The 23,268-nt window shown below is 39.9% G+C and overlaps 1 protein-coding gene and 1 long non-coding RNA gene across 6 annotated transcripts in view; one reads left to right on the forward strand and one right to left on the reverse strand.

The window, feature by feature from the left end:
- Nucleotides 1-23,268, reverse strand: part of ABL1 (ABL proto-oncogene 1, non-receptor tyrosine kinase) — a gene marked incomplete at its 5' end in the record, with an annotated part of 131,256 nt that overhangs the window by 73,721 nt on the left and 34,267 nt on the right. The gene's annotated exons all lie outside the window — the stretch shown is intronic.
- The window catches only part of LOC309663790, a 42,480-nt gene continuing 29,689 nt past the window's right edge, over nt 10,478-23,268 (forward strand). Inside the window, exon 1 of the long non-coding RNA XR_014265471.1 lies at nt 10,478-14,368. This is a non-coding gene — a long non-coding RNA (uncharacterized lncRNA). The remainder of the gene's footprint in view (nt 14,369-23,268) is intronic.

A 23,268-nucleotide genomic window follows, 5' to 3' on the forward strand; every position in this document is an offset into this window, starting at 1 on the left:
ATATCAATAATGGTTGACACATAACTTTTCACTTACTGTATCAAGCACTCTATATGCAATATCCCACTGAAATACCATCAAACCCGTTAGGGAGGTGGCATTATGATCCACTTTCTTACTGAGGCCATAAGAGTAAAGTTATTTGTCTAGGGTCACAGCTAATATATGATAGAATCTAGATCAGGACTCAGACTGGGGTAGGTGAACCCCCTGGAAGTAAATGAAGATTTTCCAGGGGTTATTAGACACGGATCACTTTCAAGAGAATAAACTCCCAAACCTCAGCCTTCCTGTGTACTCTTCCTACAATCAATCTGCCTGAGCCAATGCACCTGCAACCCTCCCAGTAATTCTTTCCCATGGCCCTTTCACTATCACCCGTCATGCACTTTACAAAGGCAAAGCTTACCCTCACCACCGAGCACTGCTTACCAGTACGAACACCTCTGGGAGGACAAACACAGCTCCAAACATTGGCGTTAGTGAAGCCTCCTTTCCTTATGGCACCTTAAACCCCCAGTTTTATGACTCTCCTGGCTTCATTCACATTACTGTTAAGGGTAAAGCATGGGGCTGGAAGAGAGGCCTTTGAGGTTGCTCTGAACTCATGTACATCACAGAATGGGCTGGTATGTGTAAAGACAATTTTTGTTTAACCACCTTGCTTCTTCAATCCCCCTGCTATCCTTAAAGAATTCATTGTTACTATAGGGAGAGGCGGAGAACAAAGTCAAGAAAGGGTTGGTAGGAAATACTGAAGGCACAGGTTTCTCATGTCAACAAACCGTGGCAAAGTACTGTACAATTTTCAAGAAATAGAAAAAGGGCTTCCCTGGTGGCGCAGTGGTTGAGAGTCTGCTTGCTGATGCAGGGGACGCGGGTTCGAGCCCTGGTCTGGGAAGATCCCACATGCCGCGGAGAAACTAGGCCCGTGAGCCACAATTACTGAGCCTGCGCGTCTGGAGCCTGTGCTCCGCAACAGGAGAGGCCACGATGGTGAGAGGCCCGCGCACCGCGATGAAGAGTGGCCCCCGCTTGCCGCAACTGGAGAAGGCCCTCGCGCAGAAACGAAGACCCAGCGCAGCCATAAATAAATAAATAAATTTAAAAAAAAAAAGAAAAGAAAGAAAAGAAATAGAAAAAGCACGCTGGGAAATACCAATCAATCTCATAGCATGTCTCCTCTGTATTTTCACTATTCTCAAGTAGTGAGAAAGAGCTTGGTGATTATTCTTTTCTTTTTTTTAGAGATTCTTATTTTTACTTGAAAAGTAAAAATAAAAACAACAACAAAAAACAACTAAGGTACACATTGGGAATTGAACTACTATAGTTTTTCTTTCTAGAGATGTGACATCCATGTTTTCTGGTCAGTAATGTTCTACCAAATATTGTACTAAACCAGTGTACTAAATCCAAGCAGACAGATGACCAGTAAAGCTGTTTGCTACTGGTGATCATTCTTGATTTGCCAAAAGATTCTTATATGTTGTAAATCCACATTTATTTTTTACTTGGGCACAAGTTTCCTGCTCCTTGTTACTTATCTACATTTTCTGATTACTGGAATAATATACTTAGCAATTTGAGATTAATTTAACAGGCATATGTTACAGGTTCCATTGGGAGCAATAACTTAGTAACAATCATTAATAAACGTTTTGTAAGTTCCACACTTAATACTGGGCCCAGTGTCTTCTCTGCCTTTCATTAATAACATCTACAAAGTAAACTAAATTGTACTCTGAGAAGCAGAACATCCACTTTTACATGTGGTGTAGGATACAGTGTTTTCAAAATGCAACCTTCTTAAACATTCAAGAAGTCAGGAGAAAAAGGTCGGATGAATATTCAACAAACAACAGGGGTTACTCCTAAGGTGGGTGATCAAGAGAAAGAGACATTTACTTACTTTAAAATAATGAGTAAATACTACCTTTGTAATAAAAACAATTACAACCAAAAAGTATTCATCAGAATAAGAATTAAAAGGTAATCATTTGTTTACTGGAAGCTTCTGGAAGCTGTATCAATTCTGACCTGCTGAAGAGATGAACACCAAAGTGGGGGAAAAGGAGAGAAAAAGAGAGGGGAAAAAAGGAAAAGGTACCTGGTCTAATCTCTTGATGTAGTGTTTGAGCTTTGAGAACAGGCCCACGGGTCCTGGCAACAGAGATTTGCACCTGGAATCACAAACGCACTAGTCCTGGGAGCGGAAGAACATCCTGTGTTCTTTTATTACCAGAATATTCCTATATGGAAAATGCCTGGAATAACTGTCAAACACAAATAATAAAGGTCTTGGCAGCAAGATTTAAATGTTAACCATCACATTGTTGAATGCTTTGTATGCAGTGACCACCCAACACTTATGGAGTATATAAAGCACTCAGAACAGGGTCTGACATAGTTAAGAGTAATGTAAGTTTGCTATCATTATCATTATACTGCACTCTAGTAGTATAGAAATGTGAAAAGCATTTCACTGATTCATTCATTCACTCAGTAAGTTTCTACTAAACATCTACTATGTGCCAGGTAATAGAATATGTACTGAGATTTAATAAAAGCACAAGATAGGCATGGTCCTGTCCTAAGGGAGCTTACGGTCCAGGAGGGGAGGGGCAGTGAACAAAGTATCACATTAATTAAAGTTTAATTATAATTCGAAATAAGTTCTCCAAAGACAAGAATAAATCCTATGAGAGAATACAACAAAATGAAGGTTTATATAAAAAGTTCTTAATGACTTGCATATGTTTTCTAAATTCCTGTTTTTAAAAGATTCTCTCATTAAAATTCTTTTGATAAAGTAATACAAACTTGTTTTAGAAAAGTCAGAGTAGAGACTACCAGCATCTTATTTTTTATTTCTATTCAGTCTTTTTTAAAATTGAATTTTAATATTGTGGTATCCTACCTAAACTAGAAATTTATAGCCCACTTGAAAATATACTGATTGCTTAGTCAGCCTAGCCATGGCTTTTTGTTAAGAATTTTTCATGTTTATAAAGTGAAAAACACTTATTCTCTAATTTATCTATTTAGTCAGTGGTGATTTCTAGACATCAGAGTCCCTTAAAGAGAAATATACCTAAACAACAAAAAAAATGTGGCCAGTTATGCGAAATAAAGGTACCCAATTAAATCTTTAAGCTATGAATACGATAATCAATATATCATATCTGGACACAACTCTATTCATAAGTGCAATAACTTTAAGCAAAATTTTTGTATCTGTCAGGTTCATGCACTTAGGATATCGTTGGGAAAACATTTTTAAAAATAAGAGCAAAGGAACAGCTACAGGAACAGACTATTCCGAAACCACTTCCAGGAACAGGGTTTGTTTAAACAAAATGTATTAAGTGAAACCAGCTGCATTAAGGGTCGATGCCATCTGAAGTGGAATTCTAAAACCACCCACTTCATAATATCTGGGTAATTATTCCTTCCTGTTGCTATAAGTGAAATACTCAATGGCCAACGAGCTATAAGACAGCATGGCAAGGAGCAGTTCACCAATGAAAAAAAGGCCCAATTGTAGTACAAGGGATGCTCACAAGAAACCCTTGGGTCTTCTAGCTGGTCCAACTAGCTTTATGCTTCCTATCACACATCGGACAAAGTGCTCAAGAAATGTGAAGAGAGTCGCTCTTTTGGGGGTACCAGGAGAGAGGTGCCTACAGTCAGGAATAATCATATTCTGCCAGTGGGTCAACTGATGACGCTTTCACACAAACTGATGATTTAAAAAAAAACAAGAAAAAACACTCCAGGAATTAAAAATATGCTCTAGGGAATTCTAAAATGCATACTTTTTTCCAGTCCGAAAACTAAAACAGATCTGAAGAAAAATGGAGCCTGAATCATAACCAAGGTTTCATTATTTAAAATCATTTTCCTTAACTTATAACAAAAGCATATGAAAGGGCTTGCCCCTTTGAAGACTTCCTGGTGGCAACACATCAGGAGAACCCTTCGGGAAGTCATGTGACCCAGTCAAGAACATCACCCATTTTGAAAGTGTTTCCCAGTGTATCATCAGTACTGGTGGTAGGACTGTAATCAAAACAATGTAGTTGAGAAACGCAGCCATTAATCATTTTATTTTGGAAACCAATTAGGGGATGATGAAGGAAGAAAAAACAGTGATTCATTTGTTTTGATGAAATCTGGCCTTCAAAAGATAGAATGGGCCAGGAAACACACATATTTTTATGTTCTAAGGTATCTTAAACTTGGCCTTTAACAAAAGATTCTTCCCAAGCTCAGTAAATGAACAAAATAAATCAGCTAGTTTATGAACTTGACTATGATATAGTCTGCTAACTTTATGGATGTAAGCTTGCAGGTAAGAAAATATATATGACCTAAGAGCCGTCACAAACTTTGCTGTTTGAAGCACCAAACTCAACAAGATAGCGATGTACCATGATCCAATGTCACCTGCAGGATAATAGTAGCTCAGGTTTGAAACTGCACTCATTAGCTGTGTTTACCTGACTCTTTAAAAAGCAGGCAAAGCTCAGTACTAAAACTCAAGTCAAAATGTGCAATTCACAACACAGCTTGTATGGACCAGATTTATTTCTTAGAAGAAATAGTCTGAAACTTCTAAACTGCACGGAGAGGATAATATCAACAATGTTCTGAAAGGTTTAAGAACATTCCAATTACAGGAAATCCTGATTATTATGACTACCACCAGTTAAAAATTCAAGCACAACTACGTAAATAGACAGTACAGTATTATTTGAAATATCTCTTAAAATATCCTTTTTTAAGTTTTATTGAAGTATAGTTGCTTTTCTCTTAAAATATCCTATTCAACATTTTCCACACATCTTATACCCTCCCCCATTCAATACTTCCACTCTTTGTGCTGCCCAGGACCCCACATCAGAAATCTTATTTGACATAGTTACTGGTTTATTATAGAGAAAGGGTACAAGCGGAGGGCTGGGAGGATGAAGAAATTCTTGAAGGACCAGTCGGTGCAGGAGGTAGCTGATGGAAACTGGAAAGGAAAAAGAAGAAAATCAAGAGACAAGCAGTGACATGAAAGTGGTCACCTCCCTGGAGAGGCTTTCGGTTACTTGTGGCCTCAGGCTACCATGTGGCCTCTTGAAGGGCAGAATGTAAAGTTCTCAGTTTGAGCAACCAACTCAGTGTCAGGAGAAAGGAAAAATGACACATTAGCAATGGGAAGCTCAGATCGAATTCCCAGAGGCTGTCAAGACTCAACCTAAGTGATGGTGTGTCCTCGCACAAACGTAGGGCTTACCTCAGAAGTGAACCCCAAGGCACCCTAGGTCTACTTCCTAGATGAAAATGCTATTCTGCTTTCAACTTTATTTCTTACTTTCATTCTGTCTGGATGGAAGAAAGATGGTCTGGGGGTTTAAGTCCTGGCTCGGTTCTAAACCAACTGGGATCTTCAGGCAAGTTAATCCACATCTCTGGGTGGATTAACGTTAACTTCTTAAATTCTAAACCTTCTTTCTTGGAGTCATTTCCCTTCTTGAAATATATCCTTGAGAATGTCCTTTCGTGATGAGTTCTCAGTGGTAAATTCTTTTTGTTTTTATTTATCTGAAAATGTCTTTATTTCATTCTCATTCTTGAAAGACTGTTTTATGGCTATACAATTCTAGGTTAATAGTTATTTTCTCTGCCTACTTTGAAAATATTATTCTACCTTTTCAGGGCTTCTACTCTTGCTGTAGAAAAGCCAGCCGTCACTCTAATCCTTTGTAGGTAATCTGTCTTTTCTCTCTAGCTACTTTAAGAGTCTTTTCTGTCTTTGATATTCTATAGGTTCACTATATATTTAGACATGGGTTTCTTTCCTTCTTTTCCTTCCTTTTTGACTGTGTTGGACTTTGATGGGCTTCCTGAACCTGAGAACTTTTATCTCTCTACCACACTTAGAACTTAGGACAAGAGAGGACCCTGTCCTCAATTCCACAATTTAACAGACTCCAGCTCTCCCCACAAGGCAAGGGGTCTGAAGGCTCAGGGAATGTGCCCACCCAGAACCTAACTACCATATTCTAGGTATCCAGGACCCTGGAATTCCCTACCTAATCAGCTCCAAGCCCACATTCAGGGCTTACATGGATCTCTTCCCAGGTCTACTCTGAAAGTGGAATGCACCAGCAGTGTGGGCAGATTAAACATGCCAGAGGTGTCCTCTAGTGGCATGTTTGTGAGAAATGTGAACAGAGATTATATAGGCAGGCTGAAACATCTATACATGTGTGCATGAGGCCCCTCACAGTGCACAAAAAAGCTGGGGGAAGAAAGAGAAGAGGGCCAGGCCATAGGTCAGGGTCTGGCTCATTCTGTGCTGCTACATGCCAGTGCGAAGCTCTGTGAAGTTCAAACACTCTAAATTTCTAGGTTACTATGGTATATTCACCAAGGCAGGAGTATAGAATATATTTTATTTAGTAGTTTGTTACACTTGTAACTTTTAAATATTTAGACATATAGTTTGTGGGCCTCCATTTATACTGATGCCCTAGCTTCCACAAATGACAAGGGATGGCCTGATGTTTATCAATTATAAAAATTCTCACCAGTTATCTCTTTCAATATTTCCTCTTTGCCATTCCCCATAGCATCCTCTTATGTTCTTGGAACTCCAATTAAACATAAGTTGGATCTTCTCACTATATACCCTGTCTGTTAACCAATCATATTTTCTATCTCTTTATCTCTCTAAACTGCAAGCTGTGTTACGTCTTCAGATTTATCTTCCAGTTCATTAATTCTCTCTTCAGCTATATCTATTCTGATATTCAACCCCTCCTTGAATTTTTTATTTCAAAGATTACACTTTTCACTTCTTGACATTATATTTGGTTTTTAAAATAAATTTGCCTGGCTGTTCTTGATGATATCTTTTTCTTCACTCATATTTTCGATTCCTTCTTTTGTTTCCAAAAATTACTAAGTGAATTTATTTTATATTCAATATCCAATATTTCCAATATCTGAAATCTTTAGATGTCTGAGTTTACTATGATTTCTATTGACTCTTGCTCATGATATCCTCTTTCTTTGGGTCTGTGTGTCTGCCTTTCTCCTTTTTTGGTGTGTTCATATTAGTTGGAATGATCAATGGGAATTCTTTGAGTCCAGAGAAGACTTCGATTTGCTTCTGTCATGTGCCCAGGGACACTAAAAACCTAGGTCCACTTTAAATCAAGATTTCCAACTTGCAAGTATGGGGGGGCAGTGTCACACAAATAGTATAAAATCAATTTCCAAACCCATGTGAGAGCTGATCAGTAGCCACAAGTTCTTATGTGACTTTTTTTTTTTTTTTTTACTTTGTCCTCCACCCAAAGCCAAAAGTGAAATGGAAAATTTTCTTTGCTGCTTGATACTGTGTAAAGTACTCCTCTCCTAGTCCACCTTTTCTCTGAGAGTGTAACCTCTCTGAAGTCTTGGCTTTACAAGAAATAGTCTTGGATCAGCAACCCCTTTCTCTACCCTAAGAGAGCCCAAGCTTGTCACAGGCACACTACTCTCCTCCCTCACCCCACCAGAGTTCTGGGTCATTTGAATCTGTATACCCAGGGTATCATCAATTTCTGGGGTTAAAGTTTTGTGAGGAGCAGATTATTTACATGGTCAGGGAATGTCTTCCCCACAGATTGCTTTTTAGTTGCAAGAGGAAAACTAGCAACTAATTATCCAATGGAGGAACCAAACCACACTGTTGACTAGATAATCAAAATTAATGTCACTAATGACAGGCAGAAGGACACTGTGTGCACCTGGATGTGATACCATGAGAAAGACATAACATTACTCCTGTAGTATTCTAACCAGGAATGTGTAACCTGAACCTAATAGTAAGGAAACATCAGACCAAAATTGAAAAACATTCTATAAAATAACTGGCCTATACTCTTTAAAAATATCAATGTTATGCAAGACAGAAATACTAAGGAACTGTTCCAGATTACAGGAGATTAAGGAACATGACAATGCAATCCATGATCCTGGGCTGGATCCTACACTTGGGGGTGGGGGTGGGGGGATGCTATAAAAGGCATTATGTGAGAAAACTGGAATATGGACGGTAGATTAAACGAAAATATTGTTATCAGGGTTAAATTTCCTAAAATTGGTAATTATACGGTAGTTAAGTAAGAGAATATCCTTGGTCTAAAGAAATATATTTGAAGCATAAGGGACAAAATGTTACAACCTAATCTCAACTGACTCAGAAAAATGAATTTTCTATCCACATACACATACAGAAAGAGAGACAGGAGGGGGGAGAATGATAAAGCAAATGTAATGTGGCAAAATGCTAAAAGCTGATGACTCTAAGTAAAGAGCATGTGGGAATCTCTACTAGTAAATTTTGAAACAATTTCAAAATACAAAGTAAAAAACAAAGTAAAAAAACTTGAGCCAATGGTAGATGTGGAAAACAGAATAAACAAACATACAGTGTTTGCATTAGCAAACTGTACTGATCTGTGAGGAATCTAAAACTCCATTTTACCAAATATTTCTGCTGAGGAACAGGTGAAGAAATAATATAGAGTTCTGCTCCTGCTTAAGACATAGAAAGCCGTAAGAGAACATCCGTCCCAACCTAATAAGAAAAGTCTAGATAATCTATAAAATCGTAACATTTCTTGAGCTAATCAGAGAGCTAAGGTCACAAGGTAACCAAGTGAACAGAATTCTAAAGAGTGTGACAAGTCCCTCCAAAGAGAGACAAGACATACAAACTGTGTGACCTTACACAGAGCACAGGAGGAACAGGTGTCTGCCATAAAATTAGGTAAGAGGAAAACAGCTTAAATTTTAATAAATTCTTATAAAGTCCAGTGTGGCTTAGTATAACATATCGAATCCCTGGGAGTTCCAGACATCACAGCTGTCTGAACGGACTTGCAAGCTCTTTTCCATGGGACCTCTACCAGATGCTCATGATAAAGGTTGAGAGCAGAGAAGGAGACTAGAGAGAGCCCCCCAATACTGAACTGGGATAAAATCTTGCCCACTTCCTGGACCATTCTCTCATATAGCGTGAAAACTTTAATCCACTGGGGGAAGGGCAAGAAACCCTCCCTGCCCCCCAGGATCCAGGCAAAGATCTACTGCTTCTGGGGGTGGAGGAGAAGCAAAGCCATTGTCGGCTGGATCATGCACTGATACAATATAGAGGTCTGCTATTGCTGGGGAGGAGGGGCCCATGAGAAATTCTATCCCACCCAACCAACCCCCCACAACCGGAAGGTAGAGTTTGGGTGCCACGGAGCACCGGTGGAAGTGCTGGAATGCTAAGAGATCCCCACCACAGGACATGCCTAAGACTAAGGACTAAGAGGACCAAGAAACTCTCTGCCCCAACCAACCATGAGCCTGGCTCCAAGTAAAAAGCTACAGCAATTTACCACTAGGGTAATAATAAAGGTAGGTTAAAAGTAAAAGAATGGGGAAAAAATATTACACAAGCATTATCAAAAGAAAGCTGAACTGGCTATCAGAACAAGAAATATTACCAGGGATAAGGAGGGATGTTACATAATGATAAAAGGGTCCATTCAACAAAAAGTCTTAACAATCCTAAATGTGTATGTACCTAATAACAGAGCTTCAAAATATAAAAAGAAATAATATAAATAAAAGTAATTTAGTCTTCCCTTTAATTCTGACTAGTCATTTCTTTGCTTTTCCTCCATCCTTACTGGTCCAACTTTTATTACTTACTATTATATGATAACCAGCTTTTAAAGCTAATTATTTATATAATTTTTTACTTATTATTATATGATAACCAGCTTTTAAAGCTAATAACTCATTTCAAAATATGCCATATTTTCACTGCAGCACTGTTTGTGTTAGCAAAATAACTCAAATGTCCTTCTATGACAAATTGGCAGAGATGTTTACTCCATTAGGGAAGAGGGAGGAAATGATATGAGAGGAGCTCCATCCCACCAGAAAGGAGTAGAAGGTCCAACCCTTCCATCATATCAAAGTGTGAAGAGAAGAAGAGAGGAAGAAGCAAATAGTCAAACAAGTGTCATTACTTGCCCTCCCTGCAAAATTCTGAGGGAAATCAGTCAGGGTCCAGTCAAGAGACGGAAACCAAACCAGTACTTTGTACAGGGAAATTTTAATATAAAGAATTAACTAGGGCTTCCCTGGTGGCGCAGTGGTTGAGAATCTGCCTGCCAATGCAGGGGACACGGGTTCGAGCCCTGGTCTGGGAAGATCCCACATGCCGCGGAGCGACTGGGCCCGTGAGCCACAATTACTGAGCCTGCGCGTCTGGAGCCTGTGCTCTGTAACAAGAGAGGCCGCGATAGTGAGAGGCCCGCGCACCGCGATGAAGAATGGCCCCCACTTGCCGCAACTGGAGAAAGCCCTCGCACAGAAACGAAAACCCAACACAGCCAAAAATAAATAAATAAATAAATAAATATTAAAAAAAAAAAAGAATTAACTAACAAAAAGTTGTTAACTAATAAGAGGATTTTCTAACTGTGTATTCTTAAGAGTCCATGTTTGTCTATTTGGCATCCATTAATTACAAGGCCAAAGTACCCAGCCAACTTGTTTAGATCTGCCCTGTGATCCAGAGCCAATACTCTAAACCACCTCCTTATCCAACTCCCATACACCAAGCCAGTATTTCCCCTGCCCTAAGTCACCCAGGGCCAAGCACCAGACAACTAGGGCTGAGGGAAAGCAAACAAGGAAGGAACTAAAGAACTGAGGAGAACCTCCCCTCCATTCCAAAGATTAGGTTCAGACCCTGCAGAGAGGTCGTGCTCCGCAGGAAGACACAGCCTGCTAGCGGCAAGGACGCCTGCCAGAGGGAGTAATCCACAGAGGTCTATGAAAGCGGCCCACCATGCAGTGGAGAAACTTGTTGGAGGGTGTGAATGGGCTGGCGCTAGTCCACAGTGCGGCCTCCTGGGTGGTCTGTGAGGGATGCTGTCACTGGGCATAGTCCACTGAAAGCCATACCCCACTGAAAATCAGCACACCGGAAATAGGAAAGGAAACCCCTTCTCCCTCGATGGCTTTGCAACGTCCCTTTAACATTGTCCCTCTATTGACAAAGCCTAACAGTAAGCCAGCTGGTAAGGGAGAAATGCTTACAGAGTCCAGATCCTATGTCACAAAGCAGAGCGAAGAAAAATGGATTTGGGGATGAAGGGCAATAAACTGGTAACTGGCACAGTGAGGGGAAGGGAGGTCAGACTGGTAGATTGAGGGGGAAATAATGAGCTTTTGCCCCACCTCCTAATTGAAACTCTGAGAGAAGATCACCTTGCGGGATGCAACCTCCCACCCATGTATACACGGATGGCCACAGAATAAAAGTCGGGAGTAGCATGGCAGGACAAGGCAGAGAGACCTTGTTAATTGGCTAATTAAAACACTTCTCTTTACTTCTCCCCACTACAACAGGGCAATTTATGAGGAAGGCAGATTGGTGATTTTTTTTTTTTAAGACTATCATATCTCTGCACAGCTGGGTAGTAGAGTAGTATACAAATCTATGACTCTTCTACATTACTATATGTCTTAAAAAAGAGGAAAAAAACAAAAAGAACACACAAACTTGTAAATGCATAGAATATTATACTTCATCAAATCTAAGATGCCACTGTGAGATACACTTTACTTTATGTTCCATTAAACCATGGCATTCTATTATAATAGAATTATTATAAGATCCATCCTAATTTTAGAGATTTTTTTTCTTCTCAATTTTTTATTTTTTAACTAATTTTTTAAACTGAAGTATAGTTGATATATGTTACAGGTGTACAATATAGTGATTCACAATTTTTAAAGGTTATATTCCATTTGTAGTTATTATAAGATATTTGCTATAGAGTTTTTTTAAATGTGAAATAATGGACATTTTGGAATTAATTAGCTTTGAAAAAATACAGAAGAAACCAGTAAGGTAGGCCTTACTTCTACTGAACGCCTGCCTTTGTTGCTTTCATTTTCTTACTGTGTGTGTATGTGTATTTAAAAAACACACATGTACAAACTTCCATAGTATTCATCTTAAATTCTCTCCTTAAAAAACATCCTTGTCATCCTCAATTTGAGGGAAGAACTTAAATTCCTACCTAGACACATTCTAATTCCAACAAATATGTGTTTCCAATTCACAGCCGTTTAAATTCAAACGTAACCTACTGCTCTACCACTTTTGCATTCCGGCGGGGATCTTTTTGGTGCCTCATTTTATTACCAGGACACATCTGTGTGAACTGGCAAAGTAAAGGATGCAATCTCTAAAGCAGGTGTGTTGACTGTCCCACACAGAGGAGACAACCACAGCCTCCATCTCATCTCACCAGCTCTTTAAGGTTCACATAAAAGGATGCCAACAACTGATTAATATTCCACATGAGAGTTACACTTTTGATGGTTACTTTCAACTTCACAGGAGTCTTCAGCTCCATGAGGAACTTCATAGGCCATCTAGTTCATCCTAAACTCTTTGAATGGTTCATGTTTAAAACATTACTGAGAGCTGGGGAATTCTGAACATGGACTGCATGTTGAACAATGTTATTGGATTAATGATGGTTTTCTTATGTGCGGCAACGGTGCTGTGGTGGTGTAAGAGAATGTCCTTATTCTTGGCTATCATGAGTCTACAGCCAATTTCCAGGTGGTCTGGTGAAAGGGAAGTGTTTTATGTAAAGAGAGATGGAGAGCGTGTGGCAAGTGTTAAGAGTTGGAATCAAGGTGAGGGATAGATTGGTAGTTCTTTGCACTATTCTTTCAAGTTTTTATAGGTTTGAAATTTTTCATAATAAAAAATTAAGAAAATAAAATAAATGCTCTTGATAAATACAATCCATCCTTCTAAACATCTTCAGGAAAGGAAATTCCATGACTTCCCATGAAGCCAATACAGCACCTTAGTAAGGACAGTCACAACTACCACTGCAGCAGCTACAATTACTGGGGGTTCTCTGCAGGCACCATGCTAAGAGCTTTAGTGCACTGCCTCTTCGCATCCTCTCAATAATCCTTTGAGGTGGGTGTGTGTTATCTCCATTCCTATCTCACAGGAGTCAGAGCCAAAGCTTTCAAGGGCGAATCCAGTAACTGTGTGATCCCACTCAAGTTATGGTAGAGTCAGGATTTCTGGATAGAGAAACTCTGGAGCCCACACTCTTTACACTACCATCTCTTCAAACCTAGATCAGGACTCCCTCTTGGTCATGAAATCCACTAGTAAGTCACAGCCAGCATTTTTCAATATGAAATAAAAAAGAACAATCACTGTGCTGTATAATGAGGGTATGTATTAATTCACAGACTTTCTTCAGATACACACACACACACACACACACACAGACTCATAGTAGAGTTATGTATTCCCCACGCAGGTTGCAATGCTTGAAAACCACTACATTATTCTATATTGCCTCCTTCCTCCTCTTTCATTTCCTGCCCAGAAGGCTCACTGTTTAGGGGACTAGAGGGAAAAAAAGCAATGCAGATTTGGATAGTTAAGGGAAAAATTCTATTGAGAATTCTCTAATCTCAAAGTAAGCCAAAATAATATACTTTTAGTACACACTATCGGATAATCATGCAGCTGGTAAATTTGCTAAATTTGCTAAGACATTTGCAAGTAGGAATTTGGATAATCCCCTTGATGTTTGTTATAGTAAAATGTTATCTGCAATCCTATTAAATAATATCAATTTAAAATTCTGGCTGAAATAGTACATATAAATATGGTCAATTGTTAAAGTTAAGTGAAGATTCTTCTCTGGTGATTCTTCTCCACTGAAGATCCCATTGCATGTCAACATGACTGAGGTCAAGAATGACCAGGGAAAACTATACTGAGAAGTCCAAGTTGAGGACTGCATGTATGTGTCTGTGCTGTTTGGCGGGGGGTGGTGGGGGGAGGTGGGCAGGGCAAGTGAGCGGTAGAGAATTATATCAGTAGAGTCTCCCCAAACCAAGCACCCAACTAGATGTCCTATTTTAAAAGGTTAAATGACAAAAGTGAAGGAAAAAAAAAATTCCATATGTGTTTAAGGCCCACCGTTAAAGGAGGGTTATCTGAATTAATCTTACCATTACCAAGTGAAGTCATAGGAAGAAAGTACTATGTCTTTAAATCCACAGCAATTTTTCATTCCAAGTTTCTGTTTGAGGCCATTACTGCTCCCCTGGGACTGTGTTGACTCACTGCATCTTCAGAATGACGCAAGTGAGCTTCTCTGTACAACTTCAAAACAGACTGTGAATATATCCAGGCAAAGGCTGTCTTAGGAGCCAAGAGACCAACCAGGCGCCCATTCACAGGACTGCTAGGACCGGGCAGGTAATGAGAATGCTCTGCTCCTCATCTTCTGTTTCATCACAGTCTAATCTCTTTCTTCAACTGGTAAAATAGCTTGACCATCTTTTCTAAATCTTTTCTTAACTTGCCCATCCTCTCTGGGACCTCACATCCATCTTCACTGCCCATTCAGGGGCCAATCTACTTTCTTGGACTTACTTGATCATGTGGTAAGAAAAGAATGGAAACAAGAAATCCACTTCACATTTCTCCAGTGCTGGGTATCTCACACATCTCCAGTTCCCTCCTTTTTTTTTTTAATCTAAAAAAAGAAAACTCATTGTGGGGAGTGGGAGAGCAACTTAAATTATCCATGCTCTCCTGCCTCATTATTAGAAATAACTGAGAGCTGGCTATAACTCAGTATTTCTTCCAGTACTAATAGAGATGACACTGAATGGCTCACCTGATCTCCTAAATCAGTCCCCATCTGCATCCACCAACCATGGGCATAGTGGATAATGGAAAGGACTGGCAATGGCAGACCTCCATCCAGCCATTCAAAATGAAGAACATCAGCCCGTGGCATGTGCCAGGCTCAATGCAGGCGCTGGAGACAGAGCAGACTGACTAAGACAGTCATGGCCCTTCCCTGCCTGGAGCTGACAGTACAGTGAAGGAGGAAGGCTTTAAATAACTGCCACACTAATAGGGTTCATTGTAAGTATGGAACATGCCAACACAGACTAACACGAGTGCTAGAGAATCTGACTGAGAGTGGAAAGGTCTCTGTGAAAGTGACATATAACATGAGACCTGGAGGAAGAGGTGATGTTAGCCAAGGAGAGGAAAGTGTGAGATATGGGAAGTGGGGGGGAACAGTTCACCTAGAAATAGCAGGTACAAAGGCCTGAGGGAAGGAAGGGCCTACTACGAGAATCAATATGAGGTGAACAGAATCCAAAACTGAAGCTTCAAGAGGTTTCATTTGGGGACTGGTCAGATACAGACAGTCCCAAGATCACCACCAATATGACAAAGGCAAATAAGGCTACGTCTGCGTGGCCTGTAACCAGATAACTGTGGCGTTACCTGGTTCACCACATCTCCAGCCCTACAGCTTCCTTCCCAAAACACACAACCAAAAACCAGAGACTGAACCAACATAAAATGTGTCTGCTTTTTACAAAAGTAGTTTACATTTGGGGCTGATCATTTTCACACAGTGTTCTTTTGAGAACACTCAAATTATAAAAGGTATCTGTGGTGCCAGAAAGCAGAGTGGGCTCTATTAATACAATAACTGAGCAGCTGTAAATAATAAAACCTCTAGTAATCAAGCTAAATGTCAGGCTTTGCCAGTAGTATCTCAAAATCAAATGCAACTTCACTGTATTTCTATTTTATCCTTACCAAGACATTAGCCACCTAAAAGTATCAAAAGTATGACATTGTTTTAAACCCAAAGTAACTCCCCACATAACAGATTACTCATATGATATACATATTGTTGGTTGGTTAGTTGAGGCATTTCACTATCAAACACACCACTTCAAACTCATTTCTCTATATAAATTTATAAGCTCCCCCTCTCCAAGCATAAAGGGATAAACAGTACAAGATCCTTTCGTGATTTACAGTTGGGGACTAAAGTCTTTAATGTACCTCGAGACTTTACAGACTTTGTTTCAGAGGTGAAATTGTACCACTTTATGCCATAAATCAGCAAGCTCTAACATAAAGTAAAAAATGGCGGAGGGCCGCAAAGAGGCAAAGGAGGATGGAATTTTTATAGTAAACAACTTTGCCATTGTGAATAATGACTGTTCCTAAAATGTGCTGCTGCTTTTCCAGTGTCTCTCTTTTTCCCTCTGTTGATCTTCGTTGCCATAACTACCATTTGAATCATCTTAACAACTGCATACACATCTCCAGAGCTGTTATTGCCACTCTGTCACTCCAGTTCAGCTTTCATTCACCTGGCAGCTGCTTAGACCAGAGGCTGTTATCACATCACACAGGGGGGCTGTTTTGTGAAAAAGTAATTAGAAATTAATTCTTAGATTTTTTTAAAAAGTCATAGTTCTCAATATATGATAACATTTAAATCTCACTTAATCATAATTCTCAATTAACTAGAAAGTTTTTTCCTCCCAAATTACCATAAACTTTTTTTTAATTTTCAAGGAGAAAATGACAAATTTTCAAAATATAAGGAACTTAAAAAAAAATTCTAAGCTCTGGATAATACCCTAGAGGTTAATATATATTTGGCTTCATGGCCTATGTTTTCTCTATCTGCAGTAATCCATAATCATCAAAGGTGTTAAAATAATGACTGTGTTTCTGGGGAAAGATGGTGGACTGAGCACATGTGCTTATCCCCTCTCCTGACTGTGACCCCTTTAAATTACAATAAAGGAATTTTTAAAAAGTCTAAACCCACAACAGTGAAGAGAAAAGAAAGGGGGTTGTCATCATACAACAAATTTCGACAAATTTTTTGGAATCTGAAAGTGGATGGGTGCACATTGCCTAGTGAAGCAGAGCGGAGGAAATCCCTGCTGAGGAGAGTCTTGAAAGAGTAGAGTGACAGAGGGAGCCCATGTGCCAGGAAGAGCTCCGAACATGAAGACTGCAGGTAGAATGCAGGTGGAAGTGAGACTTAGGGGTGAAAACTGATAATTCTACATCTGTACATGAAATGGTCGACAGCCAAAACACACACCTGACCCACCTCTGCACGCCCAGACATTTACCACCAGTAAGGAGGAATCTCCTCTAAAGAAATTAAAGGAGGGACTCCCCAGGTGGTGCAGTGGTTAAGAATCTGCCTGCCAACGCAAGGGACAGGGTTCGACCCTGGTCCGGTAAGATCCCACATGCCGCGGAGCAACTAGGCCCGTGTGCCACAGTTACTGAGCCTGTGCTCTAGAACTCCCGAGCCACAACTACTGAGCCCGCGCGCCTAGAGCCCGTGCTCCACAAGAAGAGAAGCCACCGCAATGTGGAGCCCGCGCACTGCAACAAAGAGTAGCCCCTGCTCGCCACACCTAGAGGAAGCCCGCAGGCAGCAACGAAGACCCAACGCAGCCAAAAATAAATAAATTAATTAATAAAAAAAGAAAAGAAATTAAAGGAAAGTCTGGAAAACACTAATGCAGCATGTTGGTGCCCCAACGTTATATAAGCCATCTGAGAAGATTTCTTAATTCCCCTACTCGTTAATCCAGAAATGGAACCAGCCAAGCTACAATCCCACCCACATACATAGAACTCCCAATCAACCTTCCCATTCCCACTTTCTTAAATAGAAATAGACAACAAGGATCATCAGACTTTTAAGGAAAGCGTAGAACATCACAGAAAAAGACCAAGACAAACAGATTAACCCTGAAGGAAACAGATAATTTTGGAAACTGGAGAAAAATTTTAAAAACACCAAAAAACAAAACCCCACAACTCCTCTAGTTTATATCCTCAGAGAGACTCATAAGGATTATATGTTCAGAAATCAAGAATGTCATGTTATGAGAAAGATTTTTTAAATTAATTAAAAAAAAAAAACCTCTGGTAGTTAAAAATGTGACTGCCAAAATAAAAAATTAATTTAAAAAAATGAATGAAAAGTAGTCAAGGAAATTTCCCAAACAGCAAAGGAAAAAAGGCAAAGGTCCAGGAGGGAAAATATTAAATTAATACAAACAAAGAGCCCCTTCTAAGAAACGTGACCCTGTTTCATCGCTCTGTAGCTGTTTGCACTACCCCTGCAACTCTGCCCATCCCCTCCAGGGCTTTCTCTTGCGTACCATCCTTGGCCACCAATGTGCCTGAAAATCAGTTACCAAAACTTCTTAATTTAGGTTAACTTAAAGCTCACTTGATTCAAATTTCACAGCGGACACCTAGAGCAGACTGACAGAGGACTCTCAGGTTTAACTCCTTTATCTCAGAGTGGCTTCATCATTCAAGAGCTAGTCTCCTGGGTATTGCACAGACATTCTCTTTTGCATTGCAGATATTCTCCCTTTTGGGGTCATTTTCCTTTTTTTTTAAGTATAAAAGTTCCTTTGTGAGTCTGTTGGAGGTAAAAGCTCAGTTTTTGTTTAACTGAAAATGTTATCATTCCCTCATTATTAAATTATATTTTAGCTGAGTTTAAAATTCTAGGTTGGCGATAATTTTCTCTCAGCACTTTAAGATACTATTCCTCTGTATTCTGGTTTCCATCGTTGCTGCAGAGGTTTCCTTGCAGTCAAATAGCATTCCTTGGTAGGTAATCAGTTTCTCTTTGATTGCTTTAAGATCACCTTTATGTCTTTGGTGTTCTATTATACTCCAGTTTGTCTGGATAAGGTTTTTTTTTTTTTTTTTTTTTTTTTTGCTTTTGGGGTTTCTTAAGGTTGTTTTGTTTTTGTTTTTTTTAATCGGATCAATAGAAGTCTCTTTAGGAAAAAAAAGCAATGTTGCTGGTTTGTTCTCACTGGGGAGGGGGCAGGGCTGAGGAGCAGCTGCAGTGCAGTGTCAGAAAGGAGACAGGGGAATGGAGGGGGTGTGAGAGACCGAGGGTGAAAGAAGGAGAAGAAACGAGAGAGGGGGAGAGAGTGGAGAAGGGAGAGGGGCAAGTGAATGAGCGGGAGGAGGGGAGCGGGGAGGACGGGCAGAGGGAGTGGGAGAGCGCGAGGGCTGGCGGGGCGCAGGGAGAAGCCGAGGAGGAGGGGAGAGTTGGATAAGGTTTTTTTAAAAAAATTCTACTTGGGATTTACTCTGATTCCTAAATCTAAAGAGTTCTGGTTTTCAATATTGTTGGAAATTTTTAGCATAATTTCCTCAAATACTGCCTCTCCCCTATTACCTCTATCATCTTCTGCCTTGCCATTTTTAAAAAAATATTTATTTATTTATTTATTTATTTATTTATTTATTTATTTTTGGCTGCATCAGGTCTTAGTTTAGGCATCCGAGATCTTTCATTGTCGCGTGCGGGCTCTTCGTTGGAGTGTGAGGGCTTAGTTGCCCTGTGGCATGTGGGATCTTAGTTCCCCGACCAGGGATCGAACATGCGTCCCCTGCACTGGAAGGCAGATTCGTAACCACTGGACCACCAGGGAAGTCTCTCACCATTTATTTTAAATCATCTCATTCTGTTCTGTTTCTTTAGATTTAATTTTCATAGTTTTCATCTTTGTCTTTCTATACTGCATTCTGTGTAATTTCTTAAGCTTTATCCCCAATTTACAAAATCTCTCTTTAGCTGTGTCTAACTCATCATTTGACCGATCCATTAGGGTTTAATTTCACTGATTATATATCTGTGTTTTCAATTCTTCCAGATCTTTCTTCATAGGATTTTAGCCCTCACTTATTTTCTACTTCACATTTTACTTATTTAAATGTTTTTTTTTTCTTTTTTTTTTTTTTTTTAGCACCTTTTAAAAATTATTATTTATTTATTTATTTGGCTGTGTTGGGTCTTCGTTTCTGTGCGAGGGCTTCCTCTAGTTGTGACAAGCGGGGGCCACTCTTCATCGCGGTGCGCGGGCCTCTCACTATCGCGGCCTCTCTTGTTGCGGAGCACAGGCTCCAGACGCGCAGGCTCAGTAGTTGTGGCTCACGGGCCCAGTCGCTCCGCGGCATGTGGGATCTTCCCAGACCAGGGCTCGAACCCGTGTCCCCTGAATTAGCAGGCAGATTCTCAACCACTGCGCCACCAGGGAAGCCCCTATTTAAATGTTTTTAAGCCATTATTTTATATTCTGAACCTGATAATTCTAATATCTAAAGCTCCACTCTAGTTCTGCTTTTTTCTCTCTCTCTCATTCATGGTTGTTTATTTCCTTGTGTTTTTAAGTTTTGGATTATGAGCTCATGTTTGGCGAGGATTTATCTGTGGGAATCCTGGGCTAAGGCTGGATAAAGGCAGGAATATCCAAAAAGGATATGTATTGACTACTGACAATATCTGGGAACTCTATCAACCTAGGATCTCTTTAAGATAATTTCTCTTCTTGGAAATACCCAGACTACATAGGTCAGGTAAATTCAAACAAAGTTCAAGAGAAGGCAGGCCTAGGGTAAAAACTACCTGAGGAGACTTTTTTCCCCCATTCAAAGTACAGGCCAAATCAGACAAGTTTAAAAGAAAAAAATAATCTGCCAATGGGCTTATTTTTTCATTCTACCATTTTGCTAGAGATATGGATAGCACTTCAAAAGTCCCAGCTTTATATGGTGGTCTCAGTTCCACCTCCATGTTTAACACAAGCCCAACACTTTGTCTCCTGCGCCCAAATAGCCTTTAAAACCCAAGTCTCACAGACACCCACCATATGACTGAACCGTTCCACTCCTAGCTCCTAACCAAAGGGAAATAAAAGCATATGTCCACACAAAGACTTGTTCACAAATGTTCTGGCAGCTTTATCTGTAATAATCCCAAAGTGGAAACAACCCAAATGCCCACCCACAGGTGAATAGATAAACAAAGTATGGTACATCCAGACGATGAAATAGTACTTAGCAATAAAAAGGAACAAACTATTGATACACACAACAACACAGGTGAATCTCAAAACTATTAGGTCAGGCAGATAAGAGTATATAGTATATGACTGTACTGTCTAGAACTTTATATAGATGAAAACTAATGTATGGGGATAGAAAACAGCTAAGTGGTTGACGGGGGATGGAGGGGTGAAGATGAGCAAAAGACTGCAGAAGGTCATAAACTTGATGATCGATATTTTCATTATTTTAATTATGGTGATGATTTCATGGGTATACACACATGTCATAATTTATTAAATTGTACACTTTAAATATCTGCAGTTTACTGTATGTCAATTAACCTCAATAAAACTATCTGGGGGGAAAAAAAGCCTCTTGGTTACTGAAATCAGCAAATGACTCCAAGACAGCTGTAGTTTGAGCTTCCACCTCAAACTTCCAGTTTGTCCTTTATTTTTTAGGCCTTGAGGAGTTCCCCCTTTTCTTGCAAGTTCAGCTATTCATTAAAAAGATGTCATATATTTAGGCATCATGTCTAAGTGTTTTTATCAGGTGGATTTTCAGAACAGTTAATCTGTCATATCACCAGCAAAAGTCTCCCTCATATCTGTGTTTGAAGGCAATGCTAAATTTCCCCGAAGTTCTGTCACATTGTCCCCATCCCACCACAAATCCTTCAACAACAAAACCCCTTGGGCAAGCATACAGAGCTGGATCACAACCTAATTCCTAAGGACCTTGTATTTTCCTTTCCTCAGACTCTTGGACAGGAAGGACATGCCCTCTGCCAGGAATCTGTGTCACTGTCCTGTACCCTTCACTCTTTTCAATAGTCAGATTTGGGGTGGGGTGAAATTCTACCTCCTTACTCCTGGTCTCTTCATACGCCCAAAAGCTCTCCCTCCTCATCTCCCCCCACCAAATACCACTCCCAAGTTTCTCCTTGACCATTCACCCTAGTGAAGAGCAGTCTCTCCTTCTCTCAACCACTGTAATTCTTCTTACCTATATTATTAATGTGAACAAAATAAGGCCTAGCATTTGAATTAAACGTTTGGGTGTTTCGTCTTCTCAATTTGATTCCTGAAAATCAGGACCATCTTTGAATCTCCCACAGCTCTATAGCACAATGCCTTGTGCTCATGTGAGCAAACAATAAATACCTGGCAAGTGAATCACTGAACACACGCAGGAATGAAAATCCTGAAGAGAAAGTAGTATAATGGGAGATAGCTCCCAAAGGTGCCAAGGTCAACCAGCCTGACATTCTGATGTAAATGTCCCAAATCCACACAGTCACAGCAAGAACTGCTTAGAAACATCCACTTCAAATCTACAAGGCATGTACACTTTGCTTCAAGAGAATCATACCTAAAATGTTAAAACTGCACTCCCGGGGGCTTCGCTGGTGGCGCAGTGGTTGAGCATCTGCCTGCTAATGCAGGGGACACGGGTTCGAGCCCTGGTCTGGGAAGATCCCACATGCCGCGGAGCGACTGGGCTCGTGAGCCACAACTACTGAGCCTGTGCGTCTGGAGCCTGTGCTCCGCAACAAGAGAGGCCGCGATAGTGAGAGGCCCGTGCACCGCGATGAAGAGTGGCCCCCGCTTGCCACAACTAGAGAAAGCCCTCGCACAGAAACGAAGACCCAACACAGACAAAAATAAAATTAATTAATTAATTAATTTAAAAAAAAATCCTAAATTTGAGAAGAAAATCTAACAAAATAATTTTTTAAAAAACTGCACTCCCTACAGTAATTATCAGGCAGCATTTTTTAATACCAATTTTTGAAGGAGAAATATTGGTGATATTTTCTTTACAGATGTATTTTTTTCCTGCTAAGCACACAAGCTTCTGAGTGAAGATATCCGCAACATTTTAAAAGTATAGCATTGGTTAATGTAACATGAATATGTCACACTGTTTAAGAAAGAACAAATGCTCCTATATCCTGACATCTGCATAATTTCCTGAGCCAACAGAATGAAAGGATTCTATGTCCCTATTTGTCCCCCAAAACTCAAGGCACAAATGTATAGAACATAAACTGGCACTCTAGCTGCCTGTACTCAATTCCATGCCCAAAACTATAATGTTTTAAATTTCATTTTTTAAGGGAGTGCCACCATGTGGTGACTAACTTTAGTACACTTTTAACATAGATACCAATAGGATGTGTTATGTACTTGAGAACAGTAGGGGAAGGAACAAATTACCCAGGGCACATTTTATAGGATATTTTATAACAGATTACTTTCACAATGATCAAACTTTAGAGTTAAAATATTAGAGTTAAGATATTATCTGCTCCTTTCAGGAGGATGCAGATTGGGACCCTTATTTCACATTAGTGAGACCCAGAGTCAATTAATCACCCACGGTACCAAAGCCTGCAACTGGGGCAGGGGTGAGATGGGGAAGGAATATCGCTA

This window comes from Balaenoptera physalus (assembly GCF_965194825.1).
Source record: "Balaenoptera physalus genome assembly, chromosome: 7".
Classification (NCBI taxonomy): Eukaryota; Metazoa; Chordata; class Mammalia; order Artiodactyla; family Balaenopteridae; genus Balaenoptera; species Balaenoptera physalus.